At 35.2% G+C, this 20,688-nt stretch overlaps 1 protein-coding gene across 9 annotated transcripts in view; it reads left to right on the forward strand.

Moving 5' to 3' along the window:
* The first annotated feature begins 5,284 nt into the window (after positions 1-5,284).
* Positions 5,285-20,688, forward strand: part of LOC132159702 (R3H domain-containing protein 1-like) — a 45,111-nt gene continuing 29,707 nt past the window's right edge. For 6 of the 9 annotated variants that reach the window (XM_059569278.1, XM_059569281.1, XM_059569282.1 and 3 more), the window contains exons 1-2: positions 13,572-13,733; positions 18,463-18,643. The gene's annotated coding sequence lies outside the window, so the exon portion shown is untranslated. Of the gene's footprint in view, positions 5,424-13,570; positions 13,734-14,471; positions 14,495-18,462; positions 18,644-20,688 lie in introns of those variants that run through there. The other 3 variants (XM_059569279.1, XM_059569286.1, XM_059569280.1) reach the window with 3 other exon arrangements.

A 20,688-nucleotide genomic window follows, 5' to 3' on the forward strand; every position in this document is an offset into this window, starting at 1 on the left:
AATCTTGATTATCCCCAAGACTTTTGGGCAAATATTCTGTGGACTGATGAGACAAAAGTGGAATTTTTTGGAAGGTGTGTGTCCCATTCCATCTGGTGTAAAACCAACACAGCATTTAATTAAAAGAACACAAAGGCACAGTCAAACGTGGTGGAGGTAGTGTGAAGATCTGGGGCTGCTTCACAGCTTCAGGACCTGGTTGACTTGCCATAATTGATTGTACCTTGAATTTTACACTCTATCAGAAAAAAGGAGAATGTCAGTTTGTGACCTCATGCTGAAGCACACTTGGGTTATGCAGCAGGACAATGATCCCAAACACACTAGTCAAATCTGAATGGTTCAAGAAAACAAAATTAAGGTTTTGGAGTGGCCAAGTCAAAGTCTGGACTTAAATCTGATTGAGATGCTGTGGCATGACCTTGAACAGTCCATTCATGCTCGAAAACCCTCCAAAGTGGCTGAAATAAAACAATTCTGCAAAGAGGAGTGGGCCAAAATTCCTCCACAGCGATGTGAAAGACTCATTGCCAGTTATCGCAAACACTTGATTGCAGTTGCTGTTGCTGTAAAAGGGTGGCACAACCAGTCATTAGATTTAGGGGGCAATTACTTTTTCACGTAGTGCCAGGCAGGTTTGGGTAGCTTGTTTCCCTTAATAAATGAAATCATCATTTAAAAACTGCATTTTGTATTTACTGTAATGTTACAATTTGTTTGATGATCTGAATCATTAAAGTTTGACAAATATGCAAAAAAGAAAAAAAAAGGACGTGGGCAAAAACATTTTCACGGCACTGTACATGTTTTCAGGTCATCAGACAATCTAATACTGGCTGAGGAGAATGAAAGTGAAGAAGACAATATGCACTGATTGAAGGGAGTTATCTAACAGCAGCTGGCACACTGGGAAACACTACCTGTCGAGTTAAAGAGGACATTAGTGTCGGCTCACTGAATACAGTCAGACTTGATTACGGTCAATAAAAGCTGGTTTATTCTGCAGCCAGATGCACCAGACCGCTTGAAGGAAGAAAAGGCTTAATACTAATACCCTTACAATTATTAGGGTTTGCTTAACTTAAGGCCCATCTGAGCACTGACCCTTAGCATCCGTGACAAGAGGCCAGCACCAAACACATTACGCCAAATCCATCAGTGTGGAAAGTGTGAAATTGTGTTTAGAGTGTTTTCTAGAGCTGTTCGTTCAATATCATGTTCGATAAAAGTCGCATTATTTATGACAGCTTGAAGAAAATAAAACATCTGCCTGTTTATAAATGTGTGAAATAAAAAACACAACAAAAACGTTTTTGTTTATAAAAAGGCACAATATTACACTTAAGCTTTTCTCATTAATATAAATATTTTTAAAACAGTAAATAAATATTTATAAATAATTGAAATTGTAAATTTAATAAAGCATTCAATAAAAGTTGTGTTAGCTAACAAAGTATTTGTTTTTGGTAGTAGAAATACATGAAAACAAATGTTTTTGGATGCCGATAAGTCCATACTTAAAAATGCCAATATATAATACAATATAATACATATGAGTTTTGCTTATCACTTATATCACTTATCACAATATTAGTTATGCTAAAAAAAAAATAAGTGCACTATTAAAATGTAAATACATTTTTATTTTTGTATAACTGAGATACTGTTCTTATGAATTAGTTAAAAAATGTTATATTACATTTCAAGTTTTAGTTATTTCGTTGGGTGATTTTGCCATTTGTATTAGGTTTTGTTTTGTAGTTTTATATAGTATTTTCTATTTCAGTTTTAACTTAATATTTGTGTTTAAAATTCTTTAAAATATATTTAAATATTGAAAAATATTTCTAATGTTTATAAATATTCATTATATTATTAAAATTTATTTTAATAAGTAACTTCATTGTATGGCGTTTGTTTTAAATAGTTATTTTACTACATCAGTTAGTTCACTACATCAAACTAGAAGAAATGTTGGCTTTTTTATTTCACTTAACATTCATTTTAACAACATTTTTTTGTTTTAATGAATTATAATAACCCTGTCAGTAATTGGCTATGTTTTTGATCTCTCCGTTATATAACTATTGAACCAAAAAAATCGGACCTCTGTAACAACATCCACCCTTTGGGACTCCTTTGGGATTCTGTAATATCCGTCCCGCTAAATGTCTGCCTAATTAAGTAAGTGACCCTGTCTGCACCAAACAGATCTGTGTGTGTCCTGCCATCGATCCAGGACCCTTGGCAGTGTGGACGAACTGACCCGTCTGACCCAGAACACTGACTGACAGAACTGCAGTAAATTAGATTCACACCTGCTTAAATCAGCCGCAGGTTACAAGATAGAAAGATACATGAAGAGTAATGCATGCAATAACTAATGTATTAGTTCATCTTGTCTTTTCAGGTCCTGTCATAAATAAATCTGACAAGGAAGTGTTTAAGAGGTTTAAAAATGCATTTTATTATGTATGCATGTTTTATTGTGAAGTAGTTTGGAGAATACAAACAGTGATTATTATATGGTAAACTATATATTATTTCTTCTGAAATTCTTTGTACATATGAAGCCAAATTGATCAAGATCCAATGTCTTTTTAAAAATGTCTTTGTGTGAACTAGTTTAGTATCAGTTTCTTATGATTCATAAAAAACAGAAAAAGAAAAAAAATGCAAAATATTTTAGATTACTAGTAATTGTAGGAATTACTAACATTTTTAAACATGTTATTTTTATTATTATTATTTTACTACTTTTTATTTTAGATTTCTCAATTATGTTTTCTGTTATCTGTCTTAAAATTTCATTTATTTGGTATTTTATCAAAAGTTTAACATGTAGAAGGAAATAAAAATGTTAATGTTAAAAAAATAATAATTTAAAAACTACATTTATGTTGTTATATAGTTTCTGATCATTTGATAAGTCTTAACATTTCATCGACTTGTTATTTTTACTTATATATAAAGTTTAAATATATAAATAAAAATTAAAATGCTGTTTAAGAGTTTAAAAACAAATGTTTAAACGTTGATTTGTTATTTAATACATTGTGCTTATTTAATCATCTTTATATTTCATTTACTTTTATTTGACATTTGTATCAAAGCAACATTAACATTACATAACATTATTAACATAAAAAAATAAAATTACAAAAAATGTTACATAAGATATTTGTAGTTGTACCATCGCATGCAATTGTTATTTTTGTTATTGAAAATTTAAAAAGCAGAAAAAATACATTATTTTTATTATATTTTAAGTAACATTTTAAAACAAAAGTTTAAAAAGTTTATTTTGTTAAGTTCTAATCAGTAATTTCTTGTTTTGCCTTATTTGTTGTATAATTGATAGGTGTTGTAAATTGTGCAAATAAAAAAAACTGAATAGAATTTAGATTTCTCTAATCACTCTTAACATTTCACTGATATTTGTATTAAGGTTTAAAATTATATATATATACACACACACACGTTTTATTTTTTTTGTGGAAAGTGGGTTCATCCCATAGGCGTAATGGTTTTTATACTGTACAAACTGTATATTATATGGCCCTACACCTACCCCTACCCCTCACAGGAAACTGTGCATTTTTAATTTCTCAAAAAAACTCATTCTGTATGATTTATAAGCGTTTTGAAAAATGGGGATATGGGTTATGTCCTCATAAGTCAACCTCTCTTTGTAATACCTGTGTCATACCCATGTCATTATACAGAGTTGTGTCCTGATATGTCACAAAAACAAGAGCACATATACATGTATAACTATATCTATCTATCTATCTATCTATCTATATATATATATATATATATATATATATATGTGTGTGTGTGTGTGTGTGTGTGTGTATAAAACTTTAAAACAAATGTTTAAAAATAAAATTCATGTAACATCACTTCTGCTCATCTCCACCATGCAAGTTTCTTATTTTGCCTCATTTTTTGTAGGTTACACATTTTGGAAAAAATAAACAATTGTAGGTGGAAAAAAAGAAAAGAATAACAGAAACTTAAATTAAACCAACCATCCATCCCTTGACAGGGCAAAAAGGAGCCCTTCTCTCTGGAAGGGCATCAGTTTTTCCCTGAGTCTCTGTGGAAGGAGCTGAAGTGCATCCATGCCCTGGACAGAAACCCCATCTGGACCAGATTTGCCTTGACTTCTCATGCTTTTCAAACTCTGTACATTAGAAATGCATTCAGAAAGATTCGTAAGTAAATTATATGCACTGTGGTTTGCAGTTAAACAAATTATGCATGCATCATATTATAATAATGCATTCGCACTCACGAAGAGACGATCATTTCTGAAATCCTGCTGCCATGATTTGACATTTCGCGGCAATACAGTCAGTGGCGTAACAAAACGCACGCGCGTCATATCCGCGCGACGAGTGCCTATTTGTTCTAAATGAATATATGTATCTGCAGTCAGAAAATAGTGTATGTTAGTTTTGTGTTATTGACAATATATTGACGTTTAAGAGATCTGATTGCATACTAACGGGAGGGTAAAAACAGACGCTTAATTAAGGGTATCTTCAGATGTGTTTATTATATAAGTTACGGTGTTCTCATATTTATAACACAGTCAAAAGTGTATTTTCAATCCAATATAGCAAGATGTAAGAGCAAATGCCACTCACTGGGTTTCTTTCACCCTTGTGTAGCTCTATGGAGTATATCGTAGAAATGTAAACAAAACCTAGAGCGAAGAAGAGCTGAACCAGAGCAAACTTCCGGTAAGCTAGTGTCACGTGACAAAACCCAACCTAAAACGTTTATACTTACAAGTTCAATAAAAATTTTTTTTTGCTATTATTAGTATTTAGTTTATGTATTAGTTGCATTTAGTTAAATGTGTGTAAACATAAACGTATGTCATTTAATTAGTTATATTATTTGCATATTATTTTCTATTTAACATACCTTTTGTTTTTTAATAAGTAAAGATAAACTAAATTTAAGTTTATTCTATTTTAAAGTTACTTTAAAGTTTAATGTTTTACTTATTAATTAAATAAAAATACCTTTATTCTGCAATAATTATCTCGCTACATTATTTGCGTTTTTATTTAAAATCATTTTAAAGATCTTCGAACTCTTGTCAGCCTTTTAATGAACAACAACTCTATTTAAAGTGGCTCTAAATCTAATGTTTTTAATATTTTTTATAGCCATTAATATATTTTTTTAGTAATCGTTGTTTAATTATTAAGCCACCTTGCGCCCTCTTTAGGGATAATATTGCTATTTCATCGCCTCCATTTTTATTTTCCCTTCCAGGTGTTCGAGTATTTTGTCTTTAATGCCGCTGACAGACCGACAGGTTTGACTCTTCAGCCTTTAGCAGCCATTAGACTCACTATTTCTCTTCATTCCTCCAAATATTTACACGTCTATCTATCCCACAGGTAAGCTTACGGCTCATTAACACCCTTAACCCTTAAATATCACGATTTTGGGTGTGATTCGTATCAACTGATTGATCTGGGAAGGTTGTGTGTGTGTTTAAACTCATTTAGCCTCACCATGTGTTGTTAGCACACCACAGTGTTTTAGTCTTCATCATGATTTAAACCCAAACCTCAGCCTCAGATGACTGACAACGTCTTTTTTTAGTCTCGGAGTGTGTTTTATAAACCGTCTGTGTGTTTTGCTTTTCATATATTTGAAGTAAATGTAATAAATGATCTTTCATGTCAGGGCCAAGGAGAGATCAGACACATGAACTAGAGTAAATAAACATGCAGGTGTGTAAATCACAGACATGATCATGCTTTCATGTGCTTTATTTATAATTATTTCGTCTAGCGGCAGCACTGATGTATTTGTGTATCTTTAGTCTTGATCTCTGTAGGCTGATGAAGCTCCAGGCTTCATTCATAAGGGCCTGTGCAGGTGATTAAACCACCAGGAGGAGAGACAAGAAGTGTTTTGTTTTAAAACAAAGATTTTTGTTTTCGCTATTAAGTGTTATGTTTACATTTGACACTTAATAAACTTTTTTGCTTTCACCCTTTTTGAAGTTTTGCTTAGGAAATGCAATATATATGTAACCATATTGCTGTTTTTATTCCCTGATCTTAGACTTATTCTGTAGGTTTATTTGGCAGATTTCAAACATGGCAATTAAATTTGTAGTAAATTTCACAATCTGTTACAAAAAAACTCCAAGTAACATTGAGCTAATCTTTAAATTTTGAAGTAGAAAGACTAATTTTTGTTTTATAAAACTACTCCAATAATCTTTTATTTACGACTGTGAATTATTATTATTTTTTTTATTTTATGCTTGAATATTATACATAAACACTGCATTCGTTATGTAACAATAAACATGCAACCTTATCAATCAAAATATTATACTGTGTATATATATATATATATATATATATATATACTGTATATTTGTAGCAGTCTTGTCATGCTGAGAAATTCAACCACGTTGATTTGTAGGATACAGTATCAGTTTGATGCGTTTTGTTTTATACTTCATGTTTTTTTGCACAAGTTAATCAGATGATCCATGTATTCAGTCATACAACAAATTTGCATACTATGTGCAATATGCATACTATAAATTGCAGGAATAGCCTGGTGCAATGGTATTTTAAATGATTTCTAATTTCAAGATTGATGTTTCGATCTTTGAACACTTCTTTGAAAAAGTAAACTAAACAGTATAGATTAAAAATAAAAATGAATGGTATGAATTCGGTATTGGCTGGAAATTTCTAGATCGTTGTGTACCTCGATTTTAATGTCACGGTTCGGAATGATTTCGGTACAGCAGAGGAGGCAACTAAACCTTTATTTTATTTTTTTTATAAGTGGTTTACTGAACAAGTTGATCTTTCTTCAAATACATTCAGTTATAGTTTCAATGTTCTAAGTGATAAAAATCTAACTGTAGGGAACACTTTTACATTATAAGGTTACAATTAGGCCTAAGAAATTAACCCAAACTTAATAGATGATCAACACTCAACCAAAAAAAAAATAATAATACAATAATTGTATGCAAACATGTAAATTGCACACAATTCAGTTTTTAAATGAACTTATAAATAATACAATTTCTAAGCTATTTGTTAAATTATATTCGGTTACACCGTGGCTGTCATAGCATGATTCATTACAGATTAATTTAAACATACTGTACATTAAATAATTAAGACTAAAAGGCTTAGTAAAATATGAGTATATAGTATAATATTTCGCAAAATGCTCCTCTCTAGACTTAATTTCTCTAGTGAACTAACGAGTGGTGGACACTGATTGACTTGCTGAGGTAAATGAAATGCTACGTGACATTTTATTTCCACACTGTAATGTATACATACACATGCGTACCGAACCGAAACCGTTCAGTAAAAATACGTGTACCGTTACACCCCTAATTTATAATAATTTATAATTATACCCCTTTATAATTAATATTATATTATATTATAATTATATTTTATAATTAATTTATACCCCTAATTTATTTAACATCTCATGAGTTGCCTGCGTAGAGAGCATTTTTTTGGTGTCATACAAACCTGAAAAAAGGTGGACTGCTTTCCTAGACTGCATTTATTGCACATTAAACCAAGTGAGAATTATTTTTATTTTTTTTACTTCAGGTTGCTTAAGCATTTGCTACATGAATAATTATAAATATTGTTTTGTAATTTTTGGCTGCTTTCTTATGTTCACATTGTCTTTTTTCCATCTTATGTCTTTGGCATGAAATTATGAAGTTTAGTTGTGAAATGCTTTTTATCATTCAGATTTAGATCAATTACAGTGACGGTTGGTTCTCTTTGTGTCCAACGCAAGGTCATATCAGTGATATCACCGATATTATAATCTGCAATGTTTGGCATTTGCAGTCCATATCTTTAATTATTCAGATTTCCAGCAGCCCAACAATATATTTTTTTTATAACCTGTTTCCGGTACGTGAACTTAATTTTTCTTGTAAAATGCTGACATGATGCATAATTTCGCACTGGGGTTCTTTTTGACCTTGCGATTGTTCAGCTGTTGTTATTTTATTTATATATATTTTTAAACACTCATGCGGTGTATTGTTAGGCGTCCTGGTTTCCTGTGCCGCCGGCCTGTTTCTGTCACGCCGAATATTAATGTTTGTGCGCGAGAGGCGCTCCAGTAAGGAATGATCCACGAGCTCCTGTTCGTACAAGCTCATCTGCATCACCACAGGAGGATTCTCACCTGCACGCCCCCATCCCCCTTTCACCTGAGCATCACTTCTTTCTACAGCACCGCATTCGTTGTAGACCATGAGATAACTTCTATTTAATTACTTTTTTTCCTAGTAGGTGATTGTGCTCTGTTCAACCAATAGTTGCCATTTTTGTTTACGAAATTAAACTAGTACACTGAAATGCATTTGAAATGGTCTCTGATGGAGATCAAAATCAGTTTGATATATTTTAACATGTGATTGTGAATGTTACCTGTTCACCATATGTACCCTGTTCACCCAATACGCACAGTGAATCTAGAACATGATCTTCTGTGTGAAGGAGTACAACCAGTACTGTGATATGCAGCTGAATTGGTGTCCAAACTAGGTCAGAGGCATCTGGTCATGCTTTTGAGAAAATATTTGCTATTGTTGCCTTTTCACCTTGTTCATCCAATAAGTGCCATGAATATAAAGCAGGATCCTTGTGATTGGTTACATTACCAATATGTAGAGATTGTTAGAGTTCAGACAAGAACTTATCATATGGCCTCTTTACTTTATTATTAAGAGGCATTAAGAGGATTAAGAGGCATTTGCACTTACTGGACACTAGTCACTGTGGAATCCAAAAGCAACAGAATGCAAGGTATTGAGAGGCTTTTTTTTTTTTTACTTGACATACCTTTTTAAAAACATGATGCCTTTGCTATGCGTCTCTGAAAAACTGTGATACACAATGCAACAGCCAAAGATGTCCATCTGACCCATGCATACACAGACCAGAAAATAAAAATTTCCCACCTCAGGGGCTCGAGCACTTTTTTCCTGTCCAGTACTTGAGCAGTTAAAATGGCCGCTGTGCGTTTCGTTGTGAAACCAAAATTACTTTGTTTGGTCTTCCAAAAGAGGGCACAACTAGAAATAAGTGGTTAATGTATTTACAACACTGTTCTAGAACAGTTCAAACCAAATATTCAGATGTGTGCAGTGCATTTAACGGAGAATTGTTTCCTGATCCTACAATGCCAGCTGTTTTGACTAACAGCCTGTAAGTATGTTTTCATATTTACAGAATTTGCCACTGACGACTCGAACATGAGTTTTGAGTGTAGAGTAGTTCTTGATGTTTGTCGTTTCTCTGATCACAAATTAAGACATAGTTTTATGTTTATGCAGCGCGATTCATTAAGTCATTATAATTTGTGATTATGTCCCCACTGGATGCAACAAATGCCTCATTGTAATGGGTTTTATTGTTTTTGTCTCGTCGGGCTGGGACACGGCATCACAGTATGACAAGAGGTGTAACATTTCTGTCACACGCTTGATGTTCGGCCAATCAAAACGCACTGTATAGCTGGCCAATCAGAGCACACCTCGTTTTTCAGAACGATAAGCTTTGTAAAAAACTATGCATTTCAGAAAGGTGGGGCATAGAGGAGAAACATTGGGCCTCATTCATGAAACACAAGCAGAACAAATTTTTTTATGAATTGTTCGTAAAGGCGTTCTGACGTATGCTTTTAAATTCATGTAAAAAAAAGTTGTACTTTCAAAATGTTAGTTGATACGAAAGAATTGTACACATGCTCCCTACCACATGTATATGGTGTGCAAAATGTTCTTTTTGGCAAACTGATGACACTGAACTTTGATGCATTGCCATAATAATGACAAGTTACATTTTTCCTTTATTTATTTTGAAGCTGAGTTGATAATTGTAAAATGCAGCACTCGTCACTGTCACTATTTACCCAGCTGCAAAGGACTAGTGGGAGAAATAGCGACCAACCATCCTACTTGTACAACATCTGCCTACAACAATGGATAAGTCAATATTACTCGTTAGCCCACTGCATTTTTATATTTAGTAGAACATTTTAAAATGAGATACTAATTGGCTAATAAGTTGCTGCTGTGAATATTAAAAATCATAGCAACTAAAGTGTATCAGCTGGAAAAAATGCTGTGCCACCAAAGCGTTTCAAGCGCCACCAGCTTGTTGTTTTAAGAAGAGCGTCTGACATTTTTTTACCCAAGTGAAAGCTCTTTGGTGGACTCAAGAAAATATTCAAGGTTATTGAATATTTATTTTTAGGCATATGGCCTATTAGTCTTTTTTGCATTAATGCAGTAGGCACTGGAGCCAAACCTGAAAAAGTAGACCATAATATTCCACTGTGTTCTTGGACATGCAATTTGTGTAGGTGCACACTGTTCACCCAAAAAGTATTTTGACTTGTTCTGCCAAATTTTTATGCGGAGCAGTGAATAGTTATATGCAGTTGAATTGGTGTTAAATTGCAAAAAAGTGAAGTGGTTTCCAAAACAGGGCATAAAAACTTATATAATATTAGTTATAATTTTAAATGTTACCTTTTCACCTTCTCAAAAAGTAAGAATTCACAGCTGGACATCTGTGTTAGTGAGTGTACAGTTGAATTGTTGTCCAAATAAAGGGGTCAAGATCACCTTGTAATGCTTCTGCCAAAATATATGCTGTCATCTAAGATTGTACTCATTTGCCTTTTGCACCTTGTTCACCCCAAAAAAATAGATTGAATCTACAAGCTAGACAATTTTGTGAAGGAATGAACAATAATATGCAGTTAAACTGTTGGGGTCACAGTCTTATGTTTTTAGATAAAAATCTGTCATCATCCTGAATGTTACCGGTTCACCCAATAAGTACTGTGAATCTAGAGCACGACCACTTTGTTTTTACAGCAAGATTTGTTATCGCCCTGAGAGCTTGTCGCATCCAGATTTCTACAAAACCCTCATCGGCTCATTTTTCTTGTATGGGTCCGGTTCTTGGAGCTTCCCAGAGGTGTCACCTGGACCAGAGAAATGACCGTTGTGACCGGTCACCTTTAAATGTCAACACATTTTCTCATTCTGTTCTTACATGGCTGGAAAAGCCGGCGGACAGCAGACCTTCTCTCTTCCCTGTGTATTAACGAGAATAATGACCGGTGTGGTGAATTATGGCACCGTGGTATTTTGGGGCGCTACAGAGTTATTGACCTGTTCTCTCATTCGGTAATCAGTGTGGAGCTGGACGTTTCTCCCTAATGAGATAATATCCGATACAGATTACTACTGGGCTACCTCCTGCTGCCTCTGCTGCTTTAGTAATCCATATCTTTTTCATTTATTCTTGCTGTTTTGCATAGGTAACGTTTCTTGGTCAAGCTAGTCCTGAAGCGCAATGTTATCCGCCCCCCCACCCCCAACATGCTTATTAGAAGGCGTCTGGAAATTTCGCCCCCTATCCTGAGGCTATTCCCACCGTGCTTGCAGACACCATCGGGGGAAAGCAGAATAAACGCGGCTGTCACGTTTCCTCCGCAGGCGAACGGCATCTTGGGCTTCAATTAGCCAGCAGTGCCAGTCCTCCCCCCCTCTTGTCTTTTGTTATGCAAATGAGACGCATGTAATGCGCCGTTTTGCTGGAATTTTTGCAGATTTCCTCTTTCACTGAAAGGAGCCGCTTGGTGAATGGGGAGTCTTACTTTTACTTGACTGGCTTTGTGCAACTGTCAGTTTCTACTTTTTTCCTTTTCTTTACAGTGAAAACGACGGTAGTTGTCGGCGCAGTCAGTCACAATCATGTCAAGGTGACGATTGTTTGTTAATTTATAGTTTTGTCTGGGTATTTTATTTAGTCTGGAAGTGTGTTTGCTTTGAATTGTCTGGTTAGACTACGTCTTGAGCATCGTGCCTGCCTACCTTGATGACATTTTGGAAATCAAACATATTGAGCTTCCTACAGCATTTTGGAGTATCACACAGGAAAGCTGACTACCTACAGTAGGTAGCTGTTTTTGGGAATCAAATCTTTTTTTTTTTTTCTACGTGATACTTTGTAGACTGCCAATGTAGACAGCAATTCTGGTCATCAAACCTAGGGAGCCACCTACATGTTGTTTCTTGGCATTTTACTTAAGCTCTCTTTCTGGACAGCTTTTTTGGGCATCAGACCTAATTAGGTTCCTATCCCGATAGCTTTTTTGCTATGTTATAGTGAGCTGATTAAGTACTGAAATTTGGGCATTATACAATAAGCATAGCATTTTTTGAGCATCAAATCTAATGATCCACCTACATGAACAGCGTTTCTTGGCATTTTACCTACTTACCACCCTATCTAGACAGCATTTTGGAGCATCAAACCTATTGAGCTCCTTAACTAGACATCATTTTTGGACATAAAACCTAGTGAGCCATCTACATAAATGGTGGTTCTTGTCATTTTACTTCTACTCCCTATCTAGACAGCATTTTTTGGTATTGTACTTAGCAAGCTGCTTAAATAGACAAAAATGTGGACATTAACAATAAACAGTGTACTTACTTGGCACCCTATCTAGACAGCCTTTTTCCTCATCAAACCTAGTGAGCCACCTACATTGTGTTTCTTGACATTTTACTTACTTGGTTCCTTTTCTAGACTTCATTTTGGGGCATTTTACTTATCACTCTATCTAGACTGCAATTTTTTAGCATCAAACCTCATTTCTAGGCATTGAACCTTAGCTCCCTAACTAGACAGGATTTTTTTGAATATTCAACCTATTGAGACACTTAACTAGACAGTGTTTCTGGGCATTTTACCTAATTAGTCCATATCTGGAAAGCATTGCTGAGCATTCAAACAAGTGAGGTCCCTATCTGAAGCATCAAACATAGTGAACTAACCTAGACGGATATCTGAAGACAATTTTTAGGCATGAAATATAGTTAGCTCCCTATCTAGACAGCATTTTTGAGCATCAAACCTTGTGAGCTCCCTGTCGTATGACCTGCCCATGTTTGGTTTGCCACCTTTTTCCTTGACCCACTTTTTTCGATGACCTCACCTGCTTCCATCGGTCAGCAACAGCAAAGACGTTTGCTCGCTAAACCTGGGCGTCTACCTAACCTCTCTCCAATTAACTTAAAGCATTTTTTGTTTGCGAAAATGTGCACAGAAATCTGGAGATTTTTATTTAAGGCACAAAGGGATTTTAAGCAGGGCGTGTGTGCGACTGCGGCACTGGGTTCGATGGGTATCTTATGTGCAACCGAATAAGGTGGCTTTGCAGTGCTGGCGTGCTCCTACCCTGACAGACTGTCCCACAGTGGCACTTCGCCACAGTTAGTCGTGTGTGTGTGTGTGTGTCTCTTTGCCGTCTGCCTCTCTCTCCGGTCCACAGGGGCCATCTGATTGGCTCTCGAGGGTGGAGCCCTGCTTAGCGCTGACATACTGCACCCAGCCCTCAGGGTGCTCTGATTGGCCAGGGAAGGGATGACATCACAAAGGCCAGCTGTTGATTTGGCGGAGAGTTTGTGTGCATGAGGGAGAGAGAGGAGAAATCAGGAAGGATTGCGGCAGCGATGGCTTTGAGCAGGTATGCGAACGCTCCGCGCTCAGACGGAGGAGAGCAGAGCTGCACTGAACGCGCTCCGTTTGATGGCACTCAGGCTGCTATGGAAACTAATGATGTGAGCCGAGCAGTGGATCATGAACACCAGGCAGGTGTGTGTGTGTGCGTGAAGTCTTGGATGTGTTGATTTGTATGCTGACGTTTTTTGTTTTTTTAGCTTGTTTAAATTGTATCGAACATGAAAAAAAAAAAAATACATAAAGTAGTTAAAACTTTAGTTGTATATTCGTAAATGTAAATTTTGTAAAATAAAAAAAAAATTTTTTTTTTATATACAACAGTGAAACAAGGTCACTTTAGACTTATAATATTAAGATTTGTCTTTACAAATATATTACAAATTATATGCGAAAACGTACATGATAAAATAATCAAATTTCATTTAACTGTTAATTTATTCCATGCAAATGTTAAATTCATTGCAAATAAATTTGCGTGTCAGCAAATTACACTCCATGCCAGTCTGTGTGTGCGTGTACTTAGTAATGACATTCTCATAATTGCTCCATTTTATAATTTAAAAAAGTGCCTGAGGCAGCTATCAGCAGAAAGCTGGGTGTTTGTGTCGGTGTAAATTACAGCCGAAGGCAGCCCAGCTAATATCGTTAATGTGGCGAATCGTGTAAATGAACTGATGAGGAGAAGAGAGGAGAGGAGAAGAATAGCTCGACTGTGACAGCGGCCACACACTGAGAACATGGATTGAGATGGGAGGGGGGGAAAGGAGGGAAAACCATTAGCGATGCTTTTATCCAGAAATATGGGCCATTTGCATATTAGTCTAAAACAAGGGTGAAGTGAAATACGTGTAGCCTGGAGCCCGGCGCAGTGGTGCGCTTCTTTTGTCAGGAGGGTAAGTGCTCATTGCTGTCTGAAATATTTTGATTAGTAATTGATAATTGGACATTACGGATGGGCTTTATTGGCTTGGACAACATGCTTGGAGCAGGATGATGAATGTTGTGTACATTTTTGTGAATAGGTCAAAAAGTTGTGGCTGTGTTTGTCCTTTTTTCCTTTTACTTTGTGTGTATTGTCTGTTTTTTTATCTTTTTGTATGTTTTAGTGGTTTGTTTGTGATGTAATAAAAGAAGGAAAAACAATAAAACTAAATCAATATTTGTTTGTGGGCAGATGTTTTTGTTATGTCTGTATGTCCGTCTCAGATTTAGTGATTTCTGGATCTTAAAACCCAATAAACGACTTTGACAGCATTTTTGGGCATTGCACCTACTTAGCCTTCTACTTAGACAGCATTTTTTTTTATTTTTCCACTCATACCTACCGAGCTGCTTATCTAGACTGCATTTTTGGTCATCAAAAGCATGTTAAATGTTTGCCTAGACAGCATTTGGGTGCATCGTAATTAGTGCGCATCCTTCCTAGACAGCATTTCTGGGCATTATACCGCTTGTGCTGTCTAAGTTGCAGTTTTGGACATCATTTTCGCCTGCTTAATGCATAAATGTTAATGTAAAAGCATGTTATACACCCACCAAGACAGGATTAACAGCCATCAAATCTAGTGAGTTGGTTTCTTAGATGCATTATATCTATTGAGCCGCCTACCTAGACTGCATTTCAGACATCAAGCTTATTAACTGTTTTCCCAGACAGCAATCATCCATTATACTTAGTGCATTACCTTCCTAGACAGCATTTTTGGGCATAATACCTTGTGAACTGCCTTTCTAGATGCATTTAGGACATTATACACTTTGAGCTGCCTAAACAGCAGTTGTGGGCATCATATCTGCTAAATGCATACGTGTAAATGTAAAAACTTGTTATATGCTTACTCCGAAAATGTTTTGTCCCTCATATGAAACAAATTGATTCCCTAGATGCATTTTAGGCCATTACATCTATTGAGCCGCCTACCTAGACTGCATTTGTAGTAAAATCATATTAACTGTTCGCCTAGGCAACAATTGCATGCATGCATATTTTGTGCGCTACCTTCTTATACAACATTTTTGGGCATTGTTCCAAATGAGCTTCCTACGTACAACACATGTTTTGGCATCGAACCTAGTGAGTGTTATACATTAATCTAGTGAGCTGCCTACCTAGATGGCTTTGCTGAAAGTCTCCCTAAACACGATGGTACTTTTTGTGCAACCTATCTAGACAGCAAATTTGGGCGTCTTACAAATACTAGATAGCTTTTCGGATTGTGAGACCCCAAAAGCTAGTTAGCGGTCTTTATAAACAGCGTTGTCAAGCTAATGAGCAGCCTAACACAACATGATTTTTCTGCATCATAGCTTAGAAATTATGTAAGGTCTCTATCTGGTCTGCAGTATTGCGTATTTTACCTTATAGTAGGTATATCTTGATTTTTTTGGGGCTTCATACGTAGTAAGCTGCCTTTTTGAGAATTTTTGAAAATCTTTATCTACCTAGATTTGGCTTTTAGTCATCATACTTTGTGTTTTTTTTTTTTTTTGGACATCATAACAAGCGTACTGCCCACCAAGGCATCATTTTTGGCCGTTATTTGGACATTTATTCTAATAGAAATGCTTGAAAATGCAGTGTAGTTTTCGAGACGCAACCGGAGCATTATGTTTCTGCTGTGGTTGGTTTTCTCTCTCTCTTTTTTGTTTAATTTTTTTTTATATCCTCAAGCGTCAAACTTGGACATCTGTACTGTCAAGTTTGTGAAAATATACAGCCGTCGAGGTCCACGGGGAGTCTTTTCTCTCTAGTGATGCTCGGAAGAACTTATTGAATATGGAGCAAAAACTGTTGTGCGAGCAGGAGGGGGGAGGGTAGTTGCGGTGGAGGGCGTATTTTGAAATGCAGATTCTGATTTTCACTTCACCTCGACATTAACGGAGAAAAAGATATGGCAGCGTCGAGATTAGCCCGCAGCAAGAGAGATGCTTGGATATTTATGAGCAGCGCTCGTGTAATTCCTTTCCAACTGTAGGTGTTTCGATCCATTTGCGGGTGGAAAAGCGCTATCATAAGTCATAATTGTCACTTGGTGCGCAATTGTGCTGCCCATTGTCTCCGCGACCTGGAAAAACTCTTGAACCCAAAGGAGATGGAGAGACGCATGCTTCCTGCAGTGACGTGGGATAACGTCATTGACCTGTGCGCAAACACTCATGGAAAAGTCATGGCACGGTCTCGGATCATTCTGATGGACCGTCTGGCTTTTTTGGATGACAGCTTGTGTGTTTGTGTGCGCGCGTGTGGTCGTACCCACCTGTTCTTGTCATTGCCGCCACCTGCGTTACTGTCACATCGTGCACGATGCTAATCCCTTGAATTTTGATCAGTGTGTGTGTGTCACTATGAGTCTTCTCTGGTGGTTTTAAATCTCAGCTGGACTCGGATTAGATGGTGTATTCGGACACAGTTGGTGTACTTTGCGGGATTCCCGAGTCAGGTTAGGCCCGTTTGACCTCAAGATAAAGGGTGGGTCTTGACTTGGCAAGGGTTTCTTGATTGGCGCTGGCAGGATGGTTGGGGGGCGGGGGTGTTGGTGGGTCATTGATACCCTGGAGATGACTGGCCCATATGTCCAGTTCTTTCGGACACAAGTTTGAATGGATGAATCCTACTGTTATGACAGCATTACTTAAGAGTGATAGGACGGTTATGAAACAACTTATAAATATGGATTAATTTTCAAGGAGTTGTAATGAATTTAATCACTAGAATTGGTAATTTGCTGCTGTGTTGATTTGTTATCATTACTTGAAACTATTCAAAATGTTAAAATAAAGCAGAAAAAAGAAAAGAAAAAAACTTAAATGAAAAATAGGAAAGTTGCTAACTAAATGAAATTAACTGGAAATTAAATATTGATATTAAACCTAAATAGAACATTTGAAATAATGTGAAAAACAAAGGTGCATAAAATTGCTAATTTTTTAAATAAAACTCAAATCTTCATTATTAAAAAAAAAAAAAAAAAAAAAAAAATCAGTAGGATTGGTAATTTGATTTTATGTATAGATTTGAAAACATTACTGAAAGCATTAAAATAAAATTAAAGTGTAAAACAAAGGATAATTAGAAATTTTGCCAACTGAAATTAATTAAAGCTCAAATTTTTTTTACAAAATAACAAAAATAAAAATAATAAAATTAAACTTAAATAGAAAAATAATCATTATTTCTAATATATTTAACAGAACTGAATCAGCAAGATTAATAATTTGGTCATCTATTTTAAGCTGAAATGAAAAAAGATTTAAATTAATATTACATTAAAAGCTTAAATTAAATTTAAAAAAAATTGGCAAGTAACTGAAATTAATTGAAAAACAATTTATAATAATATTTATAATAATAAAATAAATTAAAAAGTGGAAACTTAAAATAAGGGAAAAACATAATTGCAAAAAAAATTATTAAAACCAATCAGCTAGACCTTATTAATATGCATAAGCTAAACCTTGTCATACTGAACTGAGTCACTTCTGTCAAAGCAACTACTATTGTATTCTAATCAAAACAAAATATTTGTAAATTGAGGGTGGAGTGATATTATTGACTTTTTATTAATTATAGCTCTCTGAAATGCTTGAAATGTGTCAAAGGTTCAGCGTTAAACATGGCTTCCTCTCTGTGTATTTTAATGTTCCTGTCTCTCTGCGGCACAGTCTGTTCTTCATATTCATGTCACCACCCTGACACTTTTTCAAAAGCGCTGCAGTGCTTCTGCTCCCGAAAGACCTTCCAGACTTTCCATCAAACAAGTTCAGTTCTCCCTTACAGACGCTACTGTATCCATACGTCTCTGATCTCTTGACCTCGCCATGTTTAACCCCTGACCTCTGTCCTTGTGTGTGTGTGTGACAGGTGTCCGAGGGTGATGCGGAGCGTGAGCCGTGGCGTGGTGACCCGACCCGAGCGCTGGTGACGGGGGTCATGGGACTGCTGCTGCCCCCTGTCTGTCTCTCAGTCCACCCCGCTGCCTCCAGAGGCCCCAGGATCCTACACTCCCTTAGGTTCCAGCCCAGTCCTGAAAACAGCACAGCCGGTAAACACAGTCTCTTTGGTACTTATGTCATTTTATAATTACAAATACCTTTTGGTTGCATTACAAAATAAAAATTTTATTAGTTCCCAAATCATTTGTCAAAAAGAAAAAATCCTGTCTCTGAAGATTTCTATTACAGACTGTGCAAATGCATTCTCTTTTGCATATCTACCTTTCAATAGTTATGTAACTAGCGTAACAGTTATTTTTGACCAAAACTTCTGAAAATTTCATAAAAATGTCTTTTGCTTATCTAGATTTCAATAGTTACGTAACTAGCATAACTTTCAGTAATAGATTACATGAATGCATTCTTATTTGCATATCTACCTTTCAGTAGTTATGTAACTTCTTTAAGTTATAGTTACAGATTATATAAATGCATTCTCTTTTGCGTATCTACATTTCAATAGTTATGTAACTAGCGTAACTTATAGTTAATAGCGTAACTTAGTTGCGTACTACATAAATGCATTCTCTTTTGCGCATCTACATATCAATAGTTACGTAACTAGCATAACTTTTAGTAATAGATTACATGAATGCATTCTTATTTGCATATCTACCTTTCAGTAGTTATGTAACTTCTGTAAGTTATAGTTACGTACTACATAAATGCATTCTCTTTTGCGTATCTGCCTTTCAATAGCTATGTAACTAGCGTAACTTATAGTTACATACTACATAAATGCATTCTCTTTTGCGTATCTACATTTCAATAGTTACGTAACTAGCATAACTTTCAGTAATAGATTACATGAATGCATTCTTATTTGCATATCTACCTTTCAATAGTTATGTAACTTCTGCAAGTTTATAGGTATAGATGATATAAATGCATTCTCTTTTGCGTATCTATATTTCAATAGTTATGTAACTTCTGCAAGTTTATAGTTATAGATGATATAAATGCATTCTCTTTTGCGTATCTATATTTCAATAGTTATGTAACGTAACTTATAGTTACTAGCGTAACTTATAGTTACGTACTACATAAATGCATTCTCTTTTGCGTATCTACATTTCAATAATTATGTAATTAGCGTAACTTATAGTTACTAGTGTAACTTATAGTTACTAGTGTAACTTATAGTTACGTACTACATAAATGCATTCTCTTTTGCGTATCTGCCTCTCAATAGTTATGTAACTAGCGTAACTTATATTTACGTATTATATAAATGCATTCTCTTTTGCGTATCTGCCTCTCAATAGTCATGTAACTAGCGTAACTTATAGTTACGTACTATATAAATGCATTCTCTTTTGCGTATCTACATTTCAATAGTTGTTACTATTGTAACTTATAGTTCCGTACTACACAAATGCATTCTCTTTTGCGTATCTACATTTCAATAGTTATGTAACTAGCATAACTTATAGTTACTAGTGTAACTTGGTTACGTACTACCTAAATGTATTCTCTTGAGTATCTGCCTTTCAATAGTTATGTAACTAGCGTAACTTATAGTTACGTACTACATAAATGCATTCTCTTTTGCGTATCTGCCTTTCAATAGTTATGTAACTAGCGTAACTTAGTTACAAGTGTAATTTATATTTGCGTACTACATAAATGCATTCTCTTTTGCGAATCTTTGTTTTAATAGTTACTTGCATAACTTTTATGGAATAAGTCGTAAATGAATGTTTTTTTGGGGGGAGGGGGGTGATGCGTAAAATATCTCGTTTATATATATTTCAGTAGTCATGTAGCTTGTGTAATGTAATGTTACAGAATATGTTAATTGTTCTCTTTTGTGTATATAGATTTAAATAGTTAGGTGTCGCGCATATCTTATAGGTATGGACAAAGTTCATTAATTATCTTTTTTGAATCTACATTTCAGTAGTTACGTAACTTGCAAAAATGTACAGTTACAGACTATGCAAGTGCATACTATTTTCTGTATCTAGATTTTGATCGTTACATAACTTGCATAATACATGGTTTCAGACTATGTAAATGCATAATTTAATAATAATGTGCACATGATTTCTCAATTATTTTTATGACATCAGTGACTAATTAATAAGCTGATATT

Source organism: Carassius carassius, chromosome 16 (genome assembly GCF_963082965.1).
Source record: "Carassius carassius chromosome 16, fCarCar2.1, whole genome shotgun sequence".
NCBI classification, from domain to species: domain Eukaryota; kingdom Metazoa; phylum Chordata; class Actinopteri; order Cypriniformes; family Cyprinidae; genus Carassius; species Carassius carassius.